The sequence below is a fragment of the Eleginops maclovinus genome, chromosome 20, assembly GCF_036324505.1.
Source record: "Eleginops maclovinus isolate JMC-PN-2008 ecotype Puerto Natales chromosome 20, JC_Emac_rtc_rv5, whole genome shotgun sequence".
NCBI classification, from domain to species: Eukaryota; Metazoa; Chordata; class Actinopteri; order Perciformes; family Eleginopidae; genus Eleginops; species Eleginops maclovinus.
In genome coordinates, this window is record NC_086368.1 from 27,993,181 (window position 1) to 28,013,779 (window position 20,599).

At 38.6% G+C, this 20,599-nt stretch overlaps 1 protein-coding gene across 5 annotated transcripts in view; it reads left to right on the plus strand.

The window, feature by feature from the left end:
- The first annotated feature begins 329 nt into the window (after window positions 1-329).
- Window positions 330-20,599, plus strand: part of LOC134882451 (transcription factor SOX-13-like) — a 49,648-nt gene continuing 29,378 nt past the window's right edge. For 2 of the 5 annotated variants that reach the window (XM_063910137.1, XM_063910139.1), the window contains exon 1: window positions 6,707-6,770. The gene's annotated coding sequence lies outside the window, so the exon portion shown is untranslated. Of the gene's footprint in view, window positions 635-6,706; window positions 6,771-20,599 lie in introns of those variants that run through there. The other 3 variants (XM_063910135.1, XM_063910136.1, XM_063910141.1) reach the window with 2 other exon arrangements.

A 20,599-nucleotide genomic window follows, 5' to 3' on the forward strand; every position in this document is an offset into this window, starting at 1 on the left:
AGTCCCTAAAACATTACAGGATGTCACTGAGATGTTGCTGTCCAGATAAAACAACTAATCAGTTAGCCGATAACGAAGATAAGACGTATTAATTGCATGGAAAGTGGTTTATCCATGTTGGCAGCGGAGTGAATTGAACTAAACTAAGGTACACACATAGATATTGGACTGGATATGGATTTAAAAGGCGGAGAAAAGCCTGTCAATTATCGGGAAATAACCCATCAATAGTAGGATCGATGCAAGTAAATGTGACAAGAAACCAGTTGCAGATTAGAAGCATTCCCCCCCCCCTCCCTGTCCACCCACCGCTACCACCTGGAAATCAGTCCCTCTCCCTTTAAGTGGGAGGTGAGCGTTGTGGACCGTGAGTGTTTGGAGCAGCAGACCGATAGAAAGTCCCCACTGCGCTCTATGTCTCCAAAACATTTACGCACGGCAGCTGTACACCTCCTTTCCCCCGACATCCAACCACCACCACCACCCGGCTCTTCTCCACCGTGCAGGACCGGAGCCTCCGTCCCGAAAGAAGCCCCGGTGCCGTGAATGCGCTGAGGAATTAAAGCGCGAGAGGACGGACGGAAGTTTTTTTCTTTCTTTTCCCCCGTGGAGAGTTCAGGGCACACCGGGACTGGTGAGTGAAGGCTTGATCACATTTAAACACGAAGCTTTGTCATTAACTCACAAACCCACTGAGAGTGTCCGCTCTCAAAAGTTCTGGGTCAAGTCAGGTGCAGAGGTGGAAGTACATCCTTTACTCCAGAAAAGCAAAGGTCTGAAAACACTTAAAAACAAGTGAAAGTCCTAAATTCAAAACAAGGATCCCTTCTTGCTTAGAAATGCATGACAGTTCATGTAAATGCAGTAGTTTGTTGATATTAAGACCTTTTGGATTTATTGTGATGCTTTATATCATGTGAAAATGTCATGTTAATTTATATGTGCAATAGCTGGTGTGTTAAATTAAAGCTGTGGAGTAAAAAGTACAATAAATATTCTAAAACGTAAGAGCATAAAATGGAATACTCAAGGAAATGTATGACAAAATACTACTTCAGTGAGTGTGGTATCATTAAATGGAATTTTGTAATACAATTCCACATTTTTTAGGGATTTCCAGCTCCCTAAAACTTGCATTTTTGCTTTCCTCCTCTTAAATTCAACAGTTTATTCTCACTTCCACTTCTCTCCATTGTTTATTTATCCCTCTCTCTGAATGTGTCTGGTAGTAAAGATGATGATGATGATGATGATGATGATGATGATGATGATGATGTCAGTTGTGTTGGGATATGTAAATGAGCAGAGATCAGCAGGTTCACTAAGAATAGTTTGAGGTGTGAACATTTCAACACCTTCGTTTCTGCTCGTTAACTTTGGCTGTAAGAAAGCGATGGAAGAGTTATGACTAATTTCTCCTGGTGATTAAAGCCGTGAATGTACGAGGCTAAGGTTGTGGAGAGAATACTCCGATCCTTTTCTTGAGTTAAAGTGCAAATGCTTTGGTCTTCAAATACTCAGGTATTATCAGCTAAATATGCTTTATGTATCAATAGGAGGTAGTCAGTATGCAGAAGGGCTCTTTTAATGGTGTCAATGTGGGTCCAATTTAAGACCAGGTGAAGTATGGAGTAGATGAGTGGTACAGTCCTGCATCTTATCATGTTTTATATTGAAATAAAGTAGAAGTACACGGAAATACTTAAGTACAAGTCATTCCAAATAGTTGAGTAAATGTACGAGATCGTCTAAAATCATCCAGTGTTTGAAGCGCTGCATGAGGTCTTGCGCAAGGGTCCTTTGGAAGCGTTTAGGGGTCCAATCATGTGAGATGTGTTTGATTTAAGGGTCTGATGTCTAGTGGTGATGTTAGTATACCGTTTAGCCCAGTCTCACAGCAGTTTGGGAAGTGATCGTGTCATTTAAATGACTGATTTTACAAAGTTTTCACAGAGAATCGAGAGATTTCAGCGCCATAGTTGTTAAATGTTCGATTTGTAATCTGTTGTGTTGCTTTGATACGCATGATCACATTCTATCCCATGTTGATTGTATATTTATTGGTAGATTAAGGCATTTTTAAAGTGAAATAAGACATTTGTACAGAAGAGTCTACATCCAGTGTTTGTAGCATTGAGTGAGGTCTTTTTGGGAGGATTTAGGGGTCCCATCAGGTTAAAAGGGTCCAAATTAAGGGAGTTATGTTTATGATAGCATCCAGTCCAGTCCCACAGCAGTCGGTGAAGTGGTCACGTCATTTAATCTACTTGTTTCACAAACATTTCAGCGAAAAAAAGAACGTTATTGCCGTTGAATTCTCAGAAATTTGATTTATTTGTATTGCTTTCAAAACCAAAAACTAACTTTTTAGTTGATGAATCCACTTCCTGATGGACAGACAACTACTCTTGATGATCTGTTGGAAGTTTACGGCATGTTTTAAGTAAGATAATACATTTGTAGCTTCTATGATGCATGTGTTTTATCATCACTAACTGTTGTTGGTAAGACAATATAAGGGACTGTATGAAGATAACTGGGGAGGCTGGAAGGACTTCTTCTTCTTTAGTCAAACTGAAATAACTTCCTTGACTTCAGTAGAAACCCCCTTAAACTGCCGTGAGACTGCTTTCAGTGTAAAGTGAAAGTGAGTGTAAAATCTTTGCCTCGATGGGCTGGTGCAGAAGTTGTAGACGTGTGTGTGTGTGTGTGTGTGTGTGTGTGTGTGTGTGTGTGTTCGTCTTTACAGTGGCTGGCTGCACACAAAGCTGTCCGTCAGTGGGGAGTCCCTGACCTTTCTCTCCGTCAATCTTCCTTGTTCGTTCCTTTCTCCCATCGTCTCACCCCCCGCTGCTGCCACCACTCCGAATCTTCTCTTGTCTTGTCTTTTGTTGCTTTTCAAAAAAAGAATATCGTAACGTTGCATCTGTTTATCCTACAACTGGAGCACACACGTTACCCATGATGCTCTCTGATCTCAGGACGGAGTGGTGCAGATGTAAAGCAAAGAGCCTCTCTGTCTACACCTATCTCCTTTTCTTTGACACACACACACACACGGGATAATCTCAAGGAGTGGTTTGGCATTTCACCTCTACACTCCCCCCTCCTCCCACCGTCTCCTTCTTTTGGAGCTTTGTCTTCTCAGGTGAATGGGTTCATGGGAGGAAAGGTGACCCAGGTGCTCACTCTGTCTCTCTCTCCCTGTCGCTCAGGTTGAGTGTCGGTTCAAATCAAACATCAGGTCGGCCTGTCCTCGACCCCCCCTTACTAACTTTGAGATGCTTTTGCCTCTCGTGCGTTATCGTTACGTTCAAGTCCTAGATCTGTACTTCTTAAAAAGTCAAATAAATGCAACGCTCTTTATAAAATCCACTTTGTAGTAAAAAAAAAGACATTTTTTAAACCCGTTTCCAAAGAAGAGCATCCTTTGCTTAATATAAATATATATTTTAGCATAAGTAACACTTCTTTTCTTATTCTTTATACATCAATCAACATTTTTAGAATTTAAAAAAAATGTAAAACAAATATTCCCAGAGCTGAAATATAGTGTGTGTGTGTGTGTGTGTGTGTGTGTGTGTGTGTGTGTGTGTGTGTGTGTGTGTGTGTGTGTGTGTGTGTGTGTGTGTGTGTGTGTGTGTGTGTGTGTGTGTGTGTGTGTGTGTGTGTGTGTGTGTGTGTGTGTGTGTGTGTGTGTGTGTGTGTGTGTGTGTGTGTGTGTCCTGTTTCCTATGCATCGGACGTCTCCATAAGGGCAGCAGAGCAGACAAAGGTTTTCTCCTCCTGACCTCCTATATCCTCTCCTCATTGTTCTCTGAATCCCATTGAACCAGAAGTCCACAGAGAAACACCACAATGGAGAATAATGGTGTGTGTGTGTGTGTTCCTCTGTGTGTGTGTGTGTGTGTGTGCTCCTCAGTCGCTCCTTTAGCGCAGTGTGAGGCCAAGCCAATCACACAGAACAATGGTGTGTTTCGGGGAAGCCGTATGATCTCTTTAAATAAAACCCTCTGCTGCTTTTGTCTCCTTTTGGTGGAATCACAAGGAGTGTGAGCATTAAAACCCACACACACAGACACGCACACACACACACACACACACAGACTTCACAAGGAGTGTGAACATTAACACACTCCGCTGTTTGACTGACTGATTTAAACACACTGACAGTTTTATCCCCAGTTGACACGTCTCTCACAGAACAATTTCAGTCCTTTTTTCACAGGTTTTAAACTCTTTTCACCTCATTTTCAAGCATCTTTTACCTCCTGCGTTAATATTTTTTGCATTTATTTAAAAACATGATAACGTAAGACGTCAATTTGGACTCGGTCAAGAAAAAATGACAAATTAATTCATAATAAAAAATAAGAGTTGCAACTAAAGATTATTTTTATTATGAATTTATTTGCTGATTATTTCTGAGGTAATTGTTTGGTCTATTTGGTCGTTAAGAGGCTGGAAATGGCACTTTTCAACATTTATTGCTTGAGAAATTACAATATAAATGGTCTGATTATTCAATTAGTGGACGAGGTGTCTAATAGTTGCAGATTCAAACAACTTTTTTATGACTTTACAAGACATTTTGTAATATGTTAGCCGTGCTTTATAGTGCAATGACTCCCTTCAAGTCGCTCAGATATATACATCTTAAAAAAGTCCCCAATAACAAAAGCAGCGTAGAGATTCTTTTAAAACGTCCTGAAGCGAGCACGAGTTATCTGTACTTCCTGTTTCAGAGAGAGGGGTTGCATATTTATAACTTCATTTCTGAATTTATCAAGAATTCTGTTAGAAAAACGTCTAAATTATGACGTGCAGTGTCTTCCAAATCCTTCACTAGTTTAACTTTAAGCGATTTTATTCAGACTTTTGACAATTTTCTATATAAATATATCGTTTTTAAGTCCAAAAATACAGAAAATAGAGGGTTTGGATGACATCAGGTATAGCTAATTCTGTCTGCAGACCAGTATCATTATTTAACTGAAAGTAGTTCATTAATTGATCAAGAGGAAAGTAATTATTTTTTGGCATTCTCGGTAGGTTTTCATGCCCACAAGCTATCAGCTACTTCTGTGTTTATTTGTGTTATACTACACAAAAGATCTCTGTGTTTATTTGGATGTCACCTGTGACTCTGGAAGATTAAAAAGAACAATTCTCACTGCCTTTTTTTGACTTCAAACCACTGTAAAATGACTAAATAATTCAGAAATCTGCAGCCTATTTATCACAACCAGTTCACCACTTAGTTTTCTTTGCCTTCAATCTGTTACCTTTGACTCTTTGAATAGTCATCTCTAACTGTCCTTTACTGTAGAACTATATCTATAGTGTAAAATCATGTTTTTTATTCAGGCAAAGGTGCTTCTCTTCCTCTCTGACTCAGAAAAGAGTATAAGGTGAGATAATTCAGGTCCATTTTTCACTACATCCTTGATAAGTGCGTGTTATCGCAGTCACTTTGTGTGCCTCACAATGTCCTCTTCTTCTTTACGTAGCAGCCTGCTCTCATCACGTCCTGACCCCTGAGTGTGTGTCTACATTAGAAACACAAAGACAAAATCCACTGCGTTCAGAAGAAGTGCTTCTTCAGTCAGCCTCACGTGTCGAGACGCACCTCATCTACAGAAAGATGCACGGAGAAGCTCTTATAGAATAATCGTCTTTGTGAGGGAAACGCAGAGGAGAAGTGCTCTGAACATCTTCTACTCAAGACTTTGCACCTGTTGCATTGGAGAAAAGAGTGTAGGGACTTCCTACCTGGAAGAAGTACTCTATTATTTACTTAAAAAGCTTTAAAATACTCAGTTAGAAGTAATTAAAAATACTACTTTGAGTACCAAAAGTAGAAGTACTCGTTGTGCAGAATGGCCCATTTAACCACCTTCTGTTTTATATCTTATTATAGTTATGTTGCATTAATGTGCGCTTAAAACGGTAAAAATGTGGCTTAATTGAGAACTTGATTTACTACTGGGTAGCTTAACCTTTATTAATAATATTTCAATGTATAAGGGGCTTATATTTTGTATTAAACATCCAAATCCGCACGGTAACGAGGAGTGAAAAGTACAATATTTACCTTTAAAAACGTAGAAGAGTACCAGTATAAAGTAGCATAAGGTGAAAATACAAAAGTAAAGTACACTTAATGTTTTACTTATGTACAGTACAAGTAAAAGTCCTTCTCCAAATGTGTAATTTACAGAAGTTAAAGTACTCGTTTTGCAGAATATCCCATATAAGCCCGATATACTTTTTAATTGATGTTGTGATTACTGTTGCTTTAATGTGTTCATCACTTCAAGGTTGCATTTAATTTGGTAGAAATTGGGTTTAATTGAGAACTTGATTTACTACTGGGTAGCTTAACCTATAATAATGTACATCTTGATTATATTTTGTATCAAACGTCTAAATCTGCAAGATAACTATAGCAGCTAAATGTATAAAATGTATGTAGTGGAGTAAAAAGTACATCGTTTACCTACAACATGCAGAGGAGTAAAGGTATAAAGTAGCATAAGGTGAAAATACTTAAGTAAAGTACATATAATGTTTCACTTAAGTACTTGGGTAAATATACTGAATTGCATTAGACCACAGGCTGTGACACACTTCCACACACACGCGAGGGTCATGCTGGGCGTGCGATAAACCCTTATACCGATGATGGTGTTCTGTCTGAGACACTTTAAGACACGCACACACTGCAAGCATCGACACACACGCTGCAGGCATCTACACACACCTTCAAGGTAAGATGAGATGAAATTGAATGTTTGTCTGAAGGTTAAATGACTTCCTTTTTGAATGTTTTTTTCTGAGGCCTCTGACAGCAAGTCGTAAAGCTGGAAGGGTTTTAAACGATATTTTGAGGATCTGTTTCGGTCCCATTTAAGTCGTGCCAGCTGCAGCTCTGGATGTGCGCTCACTCGTCCATGAATGCTGTCATAATCTCCCCGGTAATGCGGCGGTTAATGCCCGCGCTTTCAGCCGCGGCGGGGGCTATTTATCAGCAGCTGTAAATCAGTTTTTAAGAGAAGAAAGAGCGGAAGCATTCTCCGACGCTGCCGTGCATTTCTTTAAACACTTTCTAATCCTTAAGAAAGAAAGAGGAACATGTGAACTTTTCCTCTGTGTGTGTGTGTGTGTGTGTGTGTGTGTGTCTGTGTGTGCGCGCGTGCACATTCGGCACGCGATGTCAGAAATGCAAGCTCCTACAGGACCAAGGTGTGTTTCATTAAACACGGCTTTTGTCTGGAAGTATGTGGGTTTTAGTTTAATTCTGATGTTTGTTCATAACTGCAGGTTGCTTTTGTCTCGCTGTTTCCCTTTTATGCTCGTATTGTTGAGCGTTCGAGACAAGAATGAGCATGTGGGACTGTTAATTTAAAGAAGAAAAACAAGAATACTCAGGAGAGGTTTTTCTTTTGTGCATTGGACACTTAGTCCATATTTAATTGCATCAGTTCTTAGTATTTGTAAACTGTGGTGTAACTTCTTTCCCAAGTAAATCATCATTAGCTGATTGCTAACAGAAACCACTCACATAAAATATATTTTGCAGCATTTAAAAAAAGCTTTCTGCTGCCACTTCTAAAAACAAAGACTGTCTGAAGAATGTTGAACTTTTTGCAAAAAAACACCAGAATTGTGATCATAGAAATTACAAAGTTAGTAAATCCAAGTTTCTTTATCTGTGAATTTATTATAGAAGTTGAGGACGTACCCTACTTAATTTGGTTTGATTATTTATAGTTCTTAAGGTTAAGTCACACGTATAATAAACTGAAGGATAATTAACTTTTTAATTTACTAATTCAATTAAATGTGAATGAATTTTAATTCATTAACTATTTTTTATCAGTTTTTTTAAGGTTAACCAACAAAGACACAAACAAACGGAGTCCTTTTGTTTCCATTCTTCTGGGAATATCCGTTTTTGGTTAGTTTGTGAGATACAATATTTCTAAATCATGATTGGAATCGTTGATGACAAGTAGAGGTGTAAAGTACATTTACTTATGTACAATTTGTCGCTACTTTAAGTACATTTAGATGAGAGTACTTTCTACTTTCACTGGAGGAACATTTAGAATACTTTTACTGTGACAGAGTATTCCTACACTCTGGTACTTCTACTTTACTCAAGAACAAGATCTGAGTACTTCTACTTTACTCAAGTACAAGACCTGAGTACTTCTACTTTACTCAAGTACAAGATCTGAGTACTTTACTTTACTCAAGTACAAGATCTGAGTACTTCTACTTTACTCAAGTACAAGATCTGAGTACTTCTACTTTACTCAAGTACAAGACCTGAGTACTTCTACTTTACTCAAGTACAAGACCTGAGTACTTGTACTTTTACTCAAGTACAAGATCTGAGTACTTCTACTTTACTCAAGTACAAGACCTGAGTACTTCTACTTTTACTCAAGTACAAGACCTGAGTACTTCTACTTTTACTCAAGTACAAGACCTGAGTACTTCTACTTTACTCAAGAACAAGACCTGAGTACTTCTACTTTAACTCAAGTACAAGACCTGAGTACTTCTACTTTACTCAAGTACAAGACCTGAGTACTTCTACTTTACTCAAGTACAAGACCTGAGTACTTCTACTTTACTCAAGTACAAGACCTGAGTACTTCTACTTTACTCAAGTACAAGATCTGAGTACTTCTACTTTTACTCAAGTACAAGATCTGAGTACTTCTACTTTACTCAAGTACAAGATCTGAGTACTTCTACTTTACTCAAGTACAAGACCTGAGTACTTGTACTTTTACTCAAGTACAAGATCTGAGTACTTCTACGTTTACTCAAGTACAAGATCTGAGTACTTCTACTTTTACTCAAGAACAAGATCTGAGTACTTCTACTTTTACTCAAGTACAAGATCTGAGTACTTCTACTTTTACTCAAGTACAAGATCTGAGTACTTCTACTTTTACTCAAGTACAAGATCTGAGTACTTCTACTTTTACTCAAGTACAAGATCTGAGTACTTCTACTTTAACTGAAGAACAAGATCTGAGTACTTCTACTTTAACTCAAGTACAAGATCTGAGTACTTCTTCCACCTCTGATAAGTAACACTTGAGAGGTTAGGGTAAAATCCACTCCATAATTTAAGGAACAATAAGGACGTGACTTTTAAACCCGGTAAAAGAAACATAGCTTTAGTTTTTAGGTAGTTTCCTGAACTCCTGAGCACTTTATTATTTATCCAGCTTTACTCAAACAGGAGGAAACAGTGCCTGTGAGACCGTTAGCGCTCATTTAAAGAGGAACAACAACAACCCAGAGAGGGTTTTCTGAGTGGCTGTGGGATGGAAAAAGCGAGTTACATGGAGACACAATAAAAAAACGTTGACATTTCACACCACCACATGGACAAAAAGCTCCTTTTAATGCCTTTCCTTTATGACTTTTTCAGCAGCAAACCCGCAGATTTGCATCGCCATCAGAGGTGCGATCGTGCAGACAGACGTGTTGTTGTTCCCCGTGAAAGAGCATCCCTTTCTCGAGCCGATTTGTTTATTTCTGTGCAGATCATGAGAATTCACAAACACTCTATTGATACATTTCTTCGTCAGCACACACAAATAAAAACATATTTCCTGGTTCATTTACATGACTCTTTCCCCCTGGAACAACGCCGCTCTGTTCTCTAATGAAACCACACACATATTTTGAAACACACTAGACACCCGCTCCACAGAAGTTTGTTATGAGGGTGTGTGTTTATTTGCAAATGCCCAGAGACCGTTTGTTTGCTCCACAGCCGTGCAGTCGCTGGATTTGCATTTTTATTCAAAATCTGTGAAATCTAAAGCGACAGTAGGCCATTATGTGCCTGCTTTGTGTGTACAGCATATGACTTTTTATTTACTTATTGACTTATTTCCTTGAGTACTTTCATCTCATGCCACTTTTTACTGACTAGTGTATAAAATGTATGTGGTAGAATAAAAAGTTTAACATTTACCTACAAAGGAGTAACATAAGGTGAAAATACTCAAGTAAAGTACACTTAATGTTTTACTTAAGTACAGTACAAGTAAAAGTCTGACTCCAAATTTGTACTTTGAGTACCGAAAGTACTCGTTCTGCAGAATGGCCCATTTAAGCACCGAATACTTTTAAATTTACATTATAATTACTGTTGCTTTAATGTGTTCATCTCTTCAAAGCTGCACTTAAATTGGTAAAAATGTGGGTTTAGTTGAGAACTTTATTTACTGCTGGGTAGCTTAACCTATAATAATAACATTTCATGTATAAGGGGTTTATATTTTGTATTAAACGTCTGAATCTGCACGGTAAAAAGGAGTAAAAAGTACAACATTTGCCCACAAAACGTAGAGGAGTTCAAATGTAAAGTAGTATAATGTGAAAATACTCAAGTAAAGTACTCTTCATATTGTACTCTTGTAAGTTTTCACATATCTACTGGAGTATTTTCCATCTCATGCCACTTTCTACTACTATATTTCAGAGGCAAATATCATATTTTACTCCTTTAAAGTCACTTTGTTCATCAACTTATATTTATCAATTTATTATAAATCCTGTGGTCCGATCGGGACTCGAACCGGCGACCCTTCAGTTCCCAAGTCAAGTTCCTTTAATTGAACCCAAATGAATAAAACCACATGATATGGTTTGATGCAGTACTGTAGTGGTGTAATTAAGTGAAGTACATTTACTCAACTGTTGGACTTGAGTACGATTTTTGTGTACTTTTACTTTGCTTGAGTATTTACTACCTTATACTTCTACTCCAGTAGAATTTGGAGGCACATGTTGTACTTTATATTCGTGTGTTTCATTTTAATCCTCTGTTTATTGTTTGAAAAAGTACTTTTATTGTCGATACTTGATGTACATTTAGCAGATACTACCTTTTTATTATTCTGAAATGGGTCATTGTACAGAATGAGTACTTTACTTATGTACTTTAAGTATATTTTGGTGCTTTTGTACTTTAACTTGAGTAACACATGCATACATACATAAGATTTATATAGTGCTTTTCCTAATGCTGAAAGATGCTTTAAATTATACATTGTATTAGGACTTTTATCTGTAGTGGAGTACTTTAAGAGCAGAGTATTTGTACTTGTGCTTGAGTAAAGGATCTGAGTACTTCTTCCAACCCTGCTGATTATCCTCGTGCTTTAAAGGTGTATCTTAGTGCACAATAAATGGAACAAAAAGACATTTGGTAACACCATGTTTGAGTGAGACCTCAGAGGATATAACAGCAGTCTTTTTTAAATCTGCTTCACCACATCTGCACGATTACTTCCTTTAAAAAAAACCCTCTCTCGCTTCTTCTTTACGTCCTGTTCGATGAGACTGTGAGACGTATCTCTGTCCTCATCAGGTTTCCTCTGCCATTTTCAACTTTTCAATTTATATATCAGACCTGTAGAGTCACCGGGGGAACAAACGGAGATGAAGGGTGTCTTACTTTTTGCTATAGGTGTTTTAATGCTTTTTCTTGTCTTGGTTTCAGTGCTTTGACGTCTTTTTTCTCATATTTTAAAGCATGTTTCTCGACCTGTAACTGAGGTACTGTGGTACTCCAATAAGCTAAAGTGAGTAGTAATGACAGGGCAGTGTGTGTAGGGTTGAGAAAAGTACAATGTGTGTGTTCATAGGAAACACTTTTGATGGTAAAAGTGTTTGGGATCCATAGCACAGAGGAATAACATATTACGCAATACTTGAGTTGGATTTTTAAATTTGGTTTTGGTCATTTCAAAGTGAGCTCATGGATTAGGGTTAGGGTCCCCAAACACCTCCGCCTTTAGCTGTTCCTGCTCACCAAAATCTAATTGGGTCGTTTATAGTGCAAATCACCCCAGTTTTAACCCAATCATCCGACAGACGCTCGGATGTCCTGCTTTTCTTACAGACATCTGAACTAACCACGGACTCCGAGCAGTTTTCCTGACTCTATGGAAACACTTAAATAGATATTATTTGGTTTAAAAAATAAACCTATCATGCATTTTGAGGAGTATTTGTACCGATCACATGACTTTAACTCCAACAGAGCCTCTCTTAGAGCTCCTATGTTGTGTTTTTTTACTCCATCCTGACTCCATATCTCGTCCTGTTCGTCCACCAGTCTCTATCTGTGTGTGCTTTAGTGCTTGCAGGTTTTTCAGGGCTCTTCAGGGCTTTTTCAGAGCGTACTGTATATGTTCACGGCCCTGTGCTTTCATCTTTCTTTCTCCGTCTTGAATGGCCTGGCTCTTGACATTGCCTCTTTTGTCAGAGCTTCTAAGCAGCAGCAAAATATTCAATGGATTTCTCTTTTTTCTTTAACCCCCATCAGTGTTCATCCTGTATTCATTTTTTATTTTATCCCAATCTCAACCAAACCTGTTTTGAAGTTGTTGTACTTCTAAGTATACAGGATGTTGCATTTTTAACACGGTAGTACATTTATATTTTATATAATACTCCATTCATTGCACTACTATGTAGAAAATATCCTGCTATTTTGGGAACTTCAATAGTGTTTACTTGTCTGACAGTTTACAGATTATTTATCTTCATAGACTGTACATATCTCTGTTCTCTAATGCCTTTTTGAGATGTCTACACTCTAGCATTGCTTATTTTTATTTCTAACTATTCTGACACAAAAATGTCCCAGTTTGGGATTAATGAAGTCATTCTTATCTTAGTATTTCTACTTTTACTCAAGGAGCAGATCGGAGTGCTTCTTCCCACCCTGCTCATTGTCCTCGGTGCATTAGAGGTGTCTTTCAGTCCCTAATAAAAGGAACAAAGGGACATTTTTTCTAAAGTTAAGCAACAACATGTCTGTGTCAGACCTCCAGCTTCTTTTTTTCCACACGTGTACCTCCTGCACATCACATCTGAGTTCTTCCTGTATTCCTTTTTTTATTTCATCCCCTCTGTGGACCGGTGTGTGTCGAGCCAGGCAGCGTGTCATTACCTGCAACTTCAGACATGATCTCCGGCTTATTGCAGCTGGTTAAGACCTATGGCACTAAGTTGTTTGTGGTATGAGCAGCTACACTTGACACACACACACACACACACACACACACACACACACACACACACACACACACACACACACACACACACACAGCAGAGACCCCATGCGGCGCCTCAATGCCGAGATGAACCGACCCGCAGCAGAATCACCTGTTGTGCTCCTTGCTTGCTCAAAGGCGTTTCCATAGTAACACCTCAGAAGCCCTGGCCCCTTTGGTCTTTAAGACCCTCAGCAAACATAGACCCCCACTACCGGCGTTACAAACTCCATAAAACACACACACACACACCACGCGCACACACACACACACACACACACACACACACATATATGAGCACACGTGGGTGCTCTCAAGAAGCAGCCGTGAATGGAGCGAGGATATAAAGTGTGCCGGGGTAAAGGGTGGGGATGGGGATGGGGATGGGGATGGGGGTGGCGGGGGGGGCGCATTGTGAGAGTCAGGCCTCCTTTGTCTGCCATAGCCTGAAGGAGTAAGGGGGGGGGAAGGAAAGGGAGTGAGGCTTTGTGAAGGAGGAGAAAAAAGTGGCCTTCATACACATCCTTTCTTCCCATCTCTCTTGTTCTATCTCTTTATTGGGAGTGTGTTTTGTCTTCTCTCCCCCCTCCTCCTCCCTTTTCCTCCTCGTCCTCCTCCTCTCTGATAAATGCCACAGTAGCCTTTCGCTCGGCCGCCACAATAGACGACCTGTTTCAGAGGGAGAGAGAAAGAGGGATGAGAGCGAGGGAGGCATGAAAAGAAAAATGGCTGCTTTTTAACCTGTGCTTCTGAAAGGCTGGAGAAGAAAGCGTCCGTGACTAAAGCCGGAGTCCTGTTCCCCCCCCCACCCCCCCACACACACCCCCTCTTTTCTTTTCTTTCTCCTGCAAGTCTTTGTGCAGGGCACGTTGTGTCATCGGCCTATTTATACATCTTATTTAGAAAGCCTTGAACAGAGAGGGAGAGATAGAGAGCGGTCAGAGGGAGAGAGCGGTCAGAGGGAGAGAGCGGTCAGAGGGAGAGAGAGAGGCTGATGAAGTGTATCAGAGCAGGATGGAGACAGCATGTTTACAGAGACACATAAAGTCAGAATCTACTTTGAAATGATTTATTTATCATCATTAAACTAAATGGTGTGGAATTAATCAAGCATCTATTGTTCTTGATTGTTTTGTTTTTTTATTTCAGGACATTTGTGTATTTCTTTCTCAGTTTTAGTCCTGTACTTTTTCTGTAACCCTGCTTTTTATTTGATTTATTATTATTATTTTAACATATTTATTTTCACTGATATTGCAATTTGTAAATCACAATATTAGAGGTCATTTTAATTGTCAAATATATTTAAGTGTTATTTTTTAAGTGTATGGTTTATACATTTCTGTGTATTTTAAATCTAGTTCTAATTGTATTATTATTTTAATAATAAAAAAAACATGTTATAATAATAGAAATATATTAAAATTATTATAATACATAATACCAAATTAAAACATTAATAAATAATCATAAAAATAATAATATAAATATATTAAAATTCTAATAATACATAATACCAAATTAAAAAATTAATAAATCATAAAAATAATAATAGAAATATAGTAAAATTCTAATAATAAATAATATAAAATTAAATATTAATAAATAATAATAATAAAAAATAAAAAAATCATATAAATTTATTAAAATTCTAATAATACATAATACCAAATTAAAACATTAATAAATAATAATAATAATAATATAAATATATTAGAATTCTAATAATACATAATATAAAATTAAATATTAATAAATAATTTGGAGATAAAAAAATATAAATAATAATCCCTTTCTAAATATAATACATTTATATCAGTTTATATAAAATTCGGACACATTTTTTAAGCGTTACCACCTGAGTAGTTAGCAATGACTTCTATTTTACAGGATGAGTTTAATTCATATTTACGGGGCGTAACCACATTTATTTTGCATCTGCTCTTGGCGGAGGTGGAGTGTCTTTAATTCTAGTTTAATGAATTGTCCAGCAGCGTCTCAACAAAGAGTCCCTCGCTAATCTTTGGCATGAACACTTCTTTGCATTTTTATTTCTTTCCTCTCTATAGATCTTGATGTCCGTGGCTTATCATATCAGATAAGAAGCAACCAATCAGAAAAACAAATGACCATGTGACCGTACCTATGTGTCTTTGTGTGCAGTTGAGAAAATAGGGCCTGCGTTAGAGCTGGTTCCTGTCCTTTAGAGTTAGTTTTCCAGGGATTAATCTGGGGGATAAATGGGCTTCTACCACTCGTTAGGGTTAGGGTTATCCACGGTTACCGTATAGAAGTTGCTTTGGATGAAAGTTAATGTGTACAAAAGCAAGGAACGCTTTTTCTTTCCTTTGTTTTTTTAGCCAAAAGACCACATACTCAAAACTTGTTCCTCGAAAATGTGAGCCGTGTAACCGGTCCCGCCTGTTGTTTGCTGTCTTGTTGACACTAATTTGACTGAAAGTCACTTAAAGTCTGAGCCTAAAAGCACCAAAGCAGCTGCTGTCTGGAGAGGCTGTGAACTTCGAACCTGTGCACTTACCTCCAGCCGTGCACTGGGAAGATTATAGTCCACAGAGTCCTTTTAGATATCAACTAGAAAGCCTCAGTTTGTGATATTTCTTTTCTTCACAAACAGTTGTTTTGTTGGTGTTGAAAGAGCACATTAAATCACAAAGACTGTCGCACAAATGATCAATTATACACCGTGTTTATCTTTCTGGTTTGCTAATAATGCTCCCAAATCATCTCCAAATAAAGCTATGAGTGCATTTTAATTACTTGCAGGATATTTTACGATATTTAATTATAAGTAAATGATTTGTTTAACATGACAGGTTTATTATATTATGTACAAACCCATGCATTTGTGTAAAATAATATGCGATATTTTATTAAAGTACGTAAATGATGTCCAAAATGTCGGAGTAAATCACAAACAAAACAAACCAACAAATCCACCAGTAACCCACTCTTACTAGGATGCAAATGATGTTAATCAGCAGTAATAATTTCATCATAAAGATTACATTTTGCTAACCCCAACCTATAGGTTCCAAATGAAAGTTATTTGCCGAGGGAGAACTTTGAGAAGAGTGTCTCAAACAAAGCGCGATTCATTCCAGTCCCTGTATCAACTTCATCTAAATAAAAAATAATCGGCCCTCGATCTCCTGACAAGTCTTTGCGGTCGTGTTTAAGAAAACGAGCCTATCTACGTGGTATGGGGTGAGACGGATGCAGTCTGTTTATTGTGGATCAAATGTTAGCTTTGAGAGAGAGATAAAGCGGCAGAGAGGAAGAGTGAAAAAAGAAAAGAAAAAGTGTGTCCTGTGTATAGATTATGGGCGCGGAAGTGGACAAAAAACCAAGCATTAAACTTCCCCCAGTTATGCAACAGGTGCAACAATATCATAATGCTAACTGTGCATGTCGTCGGGTTAATGCATCCACGATCAATCAAGGGGAGAGAGGGAGAGTGGTCCGAGAGGGAGCGAGAGGCTGATGAAGTGTATCAGAGCAGGATGGAGACAGCATGTTTACGTACAGTCACATAAAGTCAGGAATCTACTTTGAAATGATTTATTTATCATCATTAAACTAAATGGTGTGAAAATAATCAACCCTCTATTGTGCTTGATTGTTTTGTTTTCTCGTAGGACATTTTGTGTATTTCTTTTATTCAGTTTTAGTCCAGTACTTTTTCTGTAACCCTGCTATGTCTTATTTTTCCATTTTCAGTGAGAAACACATTTTTTTTTTTTATGGCTTATCAATTTGTGTCTATTTTAAATAGTTTTTAATTGTATTATTGACAAAAAACAAGCATATCCCAGCAACATATGCAACATGTCATGATGCTAACTTTGCATGTCGTCGGGTTAATACACCCAGGATCAATCGAACCAGTCCGATGCTAATCGTTAGCATCCATAGCGCTCGTGTATCTAACAATAGGGTTATATCTTGCAATGACATGAAGAGAAGAGAGCATTTGAGAGCGAGCTTTTAAATATATGAAACAGAAACAGACACATTTATTTCCAAAACCCATCAGTCCAGAAATGTCTGTTTTTTATCCCGTTTTTTAAAAGCTATTTTTTGTTATTGATGCAGTCTTTAACCGCTTTGGTTGTGTAACGTTTGTTGTTGGGGTACACAGTTGGTTATTTAAAAGGTATGACATTGTCCACCGTTTCAGAACATTGTTGGTAAAGGAGAGCTAGCTTTTGAATATCAATTAACAAGAAAATACATACTTTTTCAAGGCCAAATATGTACTGATTGGCCACATTTTTTGGATTATTTGTTACAAAAAATGCTCAAAATGTGTCTTATTACTTTCTGCTAGTAATGACTGACTCTAACCAACATTATATTAGATTTCAGATTAGTTTATCTACATTTTAAAAAGAAAAGCAGACTCACAATATTCTGTTAAAAGCAGAACTGAAGACCAATTTAATAACAACTAGTTTTCAAATGTTCAATTGTGTTTATTGCCTCCAAACCGCAGGTCCATAAATCACACCGCCATCCTCTTTCTAGTCTCTTCATAAGACACTTATTGTGTGTCTGTTGTGTAACGAGTCATGCATTAACACGTGCGTCTGCTGTTGGGTGCGTGGTGTTTGAAGCTTAAATTTACTACAGCTGCCATTTCACCAAAAACAAATGATCTTTTCATCAGAGACAGAAACTCTGGCATCAAACGTCCGTTGCAATTCATTTGACGGCTGATGAAAGTAAGAATTTGAGGAGTGATTTGATATGGCACTTCTTATTTTTTCACTTCTTCATGTAAGTTCTTCTGGGTATGGGGGGGGGAGTATTGGGAATAGCTGTGTGTGCAGTGGGAGGGCCTAGCACCAGATCTCCAATCGGAAAAGGGAGTAAAATGTAGTCTTTGTGATGTCTCTATCACTGCATCGCAGCAATGGAGTTCCCAACACTGCTCTTTGTGTAATGAACTGACCAGCGACCGCAGAACAACAGCACCTTATCAGGGCTTTTTCAACCCCCCCCACACACACACACACACATATGCTCATTGCCAGGTAGAAGAGGAAACAAAGTGTATTCTTGATGAGCTTATTCGTTTGGACGGCGCACTATATGGCTCAGTACCCTTGACATCAAAAGGCCAAGAAGAACAGAGGAGGAGAGGGGAAGGAAAAGCAGAAGAGGGCGAAGGCTTTTGTGTCTCCGAGTCCTGAGAGCTCATTCTCTAATGAGGCCCGGTCCGCAACGCAAGGAGGCTTTGTTCGAGGACTGTGTGTGTCGGTCCCCGTGCGGACGTCTTTATCGACCTCTCCGATAGAACGTAGAGAAAGGATCTTTGATATGTCCCCTGTCAGTGTGATCGTAAAAGTTGGAAAGCTCTTTTTATTCTATATTTTAGATGTGTTATGAGATATGCAGTGTGTGTCCTCTCGTCCCAAACATCGGCAGACGATCACATTTAGGGCTCACTGAAATACTTTTGAAGCTTCAACCCTAATTCTAATATTCCTGATTGGAGCGCTTCCCAGCTTTTCCTCCATTCATTGTGTTTCCTTCCTTTTATTTGCACCGTTGAGGATGCATTTCAAGCGAGGCACATTTTAAAAGTATAGTTTTTGGAGGGTTATATTCCAGTAGTGGTTGCTTTGGACTGTTTCGGACTCGTCATCCAAGCATTTCCATTAACTCCAGAGCGCTCTAAAACTTGTTTAAAGAGTCGAAACTTACGAAAAACAGTTTGATGTCTTCCTTTTTTTCAATTCACCTGCGTTTATCTCACCAAATGTTCTTCTCTGATGCATATTTGTCGTCATTTATCCTTTCAAAAACTGTTTGCTCTACCATGTGTTGCAAACGATGACCCACTATGACCACATATTGGTAGGATTGCAAATTTCTGTGTTACACAAGATTAATCCCTCCTCCATTTTTCTCTAAAGCTGAATGCACCATCATACATTTTAGATGCTGTGACACAACACACAATTCAATATTGATCTCAATGCATCATGGAAGACTTTTTAACCCTGAAACACGGGGACACATTGAATACTGCTCAGTACAAGATAGAATCGGAGGATGAAACCCTCTTTATTAGTCACATACATGCACACAGCAGAGCACACACAGTGAAATTGGTCCTCTGCATTTAACCCATCCTAGTACTAGGAGCAGTGGGCAGCTATTGTGCAGCGCCCGGGGAGCAATGGGGAGGGGGGATTGGAGGTGTCCGGTGCCTTGCTCAAGGGCACCACAGCAGGGGCCTAGGAGGTGAACTGGGACCTCTCCAAGTAGCAGTCCACTTTCCATATTTCAAGTCTGTTCGGGGACTTGAACCGGCGACCCTACGATTCCCAGTCCAAGCCCCTACTGACTGAGCCACTGCTGGACTTCATGAACATGAAGTATGGTGAACATCAACACAACATATTGGCTATCCCAAACTGATTCCGCGCTTTGTATTTCAAATCTTACATCTGGCCCATCAGAGCTACAGTAAATGATGCAGAGTAAGTGCAACCTCAGAGTCCCCAGAAGAACTTATTAACACCTGGGTAAACAAACGAGTCACTGTGCAACCTTTTAGGGTCAACGTTCACATTGGTTGAAGTCTGTGCTCCTAAATGTTGCAGAAAACCAGAGCAGTGTGCGTCAGATTGTGTGGACTCTCTATCTTCTTTGACATGTGCTTTGACGTGTGAAAGTCCTGTAACACAGATCAAACATGTTCTTACCTATTAACACACAACCAATGTATCCTGCTTTGTAGGCATTGACGCACATGTACAGTTGTTGAAAATACAATAGAGATGAAGTGTGAGCAGACTTCATCCTCTGGACCAAAGTCATTTCTTACAAGAGATGATGTTTTTATTCAATTTGTACCCATCCATCTCACCACAGATGTAGCTTGTGCGACTGTGTCCAATTAAGTAAACATATAATGGAAAACAGCCAGAATGTCCACGGCAATAAGGGTACCATTTCACAATCAGACTACCCTTATAAAGGGTTTACGAATAGTTTGTAATTCATTTATTAATCAGGTTGTCAACACTTTGTAAAGCTTTTATAAGACAAGAGATAAACAGGGCAACAGTGACTGGCTGCATGCCAAATAGTGAGCCCACATTTATCTGTACTGCTAAGCCTTATATTGGCTACTTAGCTTAAAGAGATGCCAAGAAACATCAAGATGGATGGGAGGGGAATCAACTCAGTGAAGAACAGATACCAAGGACGCTGGCTGAGGAAGAAGAGGGACTAAGCTAGGTAGCCAATATAAGGCTTAGTCATCTTGCCAAATAGTGAGCCTGTGTCGATGCATGAAAACTTTGTTAGTACTGGTTTATAAATGGGTCGTATTGATTAATAACGTGTTAACAACCTGATTATAAACCCTTTATGAATCCTTTTTTAAGGGTAGTCTTATTGTTAAGTGGTATCGCAAAAAGTTTACATTTTTAAATTTCTGTTCATAAAGTCTAAAAGCAATA